We start from the raw sequence: 2,779 nt of genomic DNA on the forward strand, positions 1-2,779 counted from the left end.
ATATATATATATATATATAACTGAATCACTTTCCTGTACAGCAGAAATTAACACAACATTGTAAATCAACTATACTTCAATAAAATTTAAAAATAATAAAATAAACAGGCACATTTCCATCTGACAATACGTGAGAGTTTAGGAAGTTCCTGATTTCTTAATGACTCATACTCATAAATGACTTCTGTTGCACATCCTTTTTTCCCTCCAATTCCCCTTACTTAGCATCAGACACCCTTTTGTGGGTAACACTGAAAATGATTTGCAACTTTTAGAGATATGGGGAGAAGCTGAAATGCAGTAGGAACAGTTTGGAAGAACCAAACTCCTAAGACAGATTATCAAGCCAAATAGGCCTGTTTACAGGGTAGCTCTCCAGACCAAAAATATCCTTCCTAATATGGCCGAAAATATTACAATTTCACTTCATTCTCCTATTAAAGTCTCACTAATAATAGATTCACTTTGAATTCTGAAGTAGTCTCTTAAAAAGCTGATACTTCTGAGAAGTTAAGAATCATTCACACTTCAGTAAAAATGTATTTAATCAGATGGCTGTCCTCTTGCAACCTAGCTGAGAACAGCTGCTCTGAGGGACTAAAAATTCTGATGGGATGGGAACAGAGGTGGATAATTTGGGAGTAAGTAGAGTCTTAAGGGTTGAAACATACCTGCCTGTTGGGGTACCCTGGAGGGCTTGTATGAACAGAAGAATATTAGCTATATGGAAAAAGAGGCACACAGAGAAAAGAACATAAAGGGAAATTGTAAAGTGACAAAAACAAACTTGAGCTATTTCAGAATTGCCCCATGGCAAGCTTTATATCCAGGAAAGGGAAAGAAAACTTTTATTCCTTGTCTTCTCTACTCCTAGTAACTAAACGACCTTAGGCTAATGCAAATCTCTTTCTCATTTCCAAGCTTTTGAACACACAGTTTCCTTTGCCTGGAGCATAATTCCTCATCTCCTCCTATCCCCTAACATTTTTTTTTTAATTGTGGTAAAATACACATAACATAAAATTTGCCATCTTAACAATTTTTAAGTGTACGGTTCAGTAGTGTTCAGTAGATTCATGTTGTTGTGTAACCAGTCTCCAGAACTCTTTCATCTTGCAAAACTGAAAATCTATATCCGTTAAATAACTCCCCATTGCAATGGGACTACCCATATAAGCAAAGAATACCTGCTTCAGGGCTTAGAATAGAGGAAACTTATCTGTTCCCTTGATTTGCTCAAAGACCTTAACAAAAAATTCTTACATCTCTTTGAGCTTAACACTCCCCATTTGTTTGTAAGAAAATGGATATAACACTACTCTGAAAATACCAGATACCTACCCCCTGGAATTGAGTTCAAAGAGCAATTTATTTTTTATTTTTATTTTTTTAAAATTTAGATATTTAGAAGACCCTCAAACAAGTGCATGCACACGAACACACACACACACACACACACACACACACACACACACACACACACACACAATCACACAACAGAGAGAATAGGAGAGAGAGATTCTTCCAACAGTCTTCCAGGGGATCACAACTCAACACCTCTCTACACTTCACTTTGCCCTTGGATTTTTTTTTTTTAATTTTTGAATTTTATTTTATTTGTTTTTTTATACAGCAGGTTATTAGTCATCAGTTTTATATACATCAGTGTATACATGTCAATCCCAATCGCCCAGTTCATCACACCACCCCCCCAACCCCCCCCCCGCTGCTGCAGTGAACATTGGGGTTCATGTCTTTTTGAAATATGGTTTTCTCTGGGTATATGCCCAGTAGTGGGATTGCTGAGTCATATGGTAATTCTATTTTTAGTTTTTTAAGGAACCTCAGTACTGTTCTCCATGGTGGCTATATCAATTTGCATTCCCACCAACAGTGCAAGAGGGTCCCCTTTTCTCCACACCCTCTCCAGCATTTGTTGTTTGTAGATTTCCTGATGATGCCCATTCTAACTGGTGTGAGGTGATACCTCATTGTAGTTTTGATTTGCATTTCTCTAATAATTAGTGATGTTGAACAGCTTTTCATGTGCTTCTTGGCCATCTGTATGTCTTCTTTAGAGAAATGTCTATTTAGGTCTTCTGCCCATTTTTGGATTGGGTTGTTTGTTTTTTTAATATTGAGCTGCATGAGCTGTTTATATATTTTGGAGATTAATCCTTTGTCTGTTGATTCGTTTGCAAATATTTTCTCCCATTCTCAGGGTTGTCTTTTCATCTTGTTTATGGTTTCCTTTACTGTGCAAAAGCTTTTAAGTTTCATTAGGTCCTCCTTGTCTCCTTCCTGATCTTAGAGGAAATGCTTTCAGTTTTTCAGCACTCAGAATGATGTTTGCTGTGGGTTTGTCGTATATGGCCTTTATTATGTTGAGGTAGGTTCCCTCTATGCCTACTTTCTGTAAAGTTTTTATCATAAATGGGTGTTGAATTTTGTCAAAAGCTTTTTCTGCATCTATTGAGATGATTATATGGTTTTTCTTCTTCAATTTGTTAATATGGTGTATCACATTGATTGATTTGCATATATTGAAGAATCCTTGCATCCCTGGGATAAATCCCACTTGATCATGGTGTATGATCCTTTTAATGTGTTGTTAGATTCTGTTTGCTAGTATTTTGTTGAGGATTTTTGCATCTATATTCATCAGTGATATTGGTATGTAATTTTCTTTTTTTGTAGTATCTTTGTCTGGTTTTGGTATCAGGGTGATGGTGGCCTCATAGAATGAGTTTGGGAGTGTTCCTTCCTCTGCAATTTTTTG

At 36.4% G+C, this 2,779-nt stretch overlaps 1 protein-coding gene across 1 annotated transcript in view; it reads left to right on the forward strand.

Annotated features, from left to right (window-relative positions):
- KIAA2012 (KIAA2012 ortholog) overlaps positions 1–2,779 on the forward strand; it is a 126,456-nt gene that overhangs the window by 57,877 nt on the left and 65,800 nt on the right.

Source organism: Physeter macrocephalus, chromosome 2 (assembly GCF_002837175.3).
Source record: "Physeter macrocephalus isolate SW-GA chromosome 2, ASM283717v5, whole genome shotgun sequence".
NCBI classification, from domain to species: Eukaryota; Metazoa; Chordata; class Mammalia; order Artiodactyla; family Physeteridae; genus Physeter; species Physeter macrocephalus.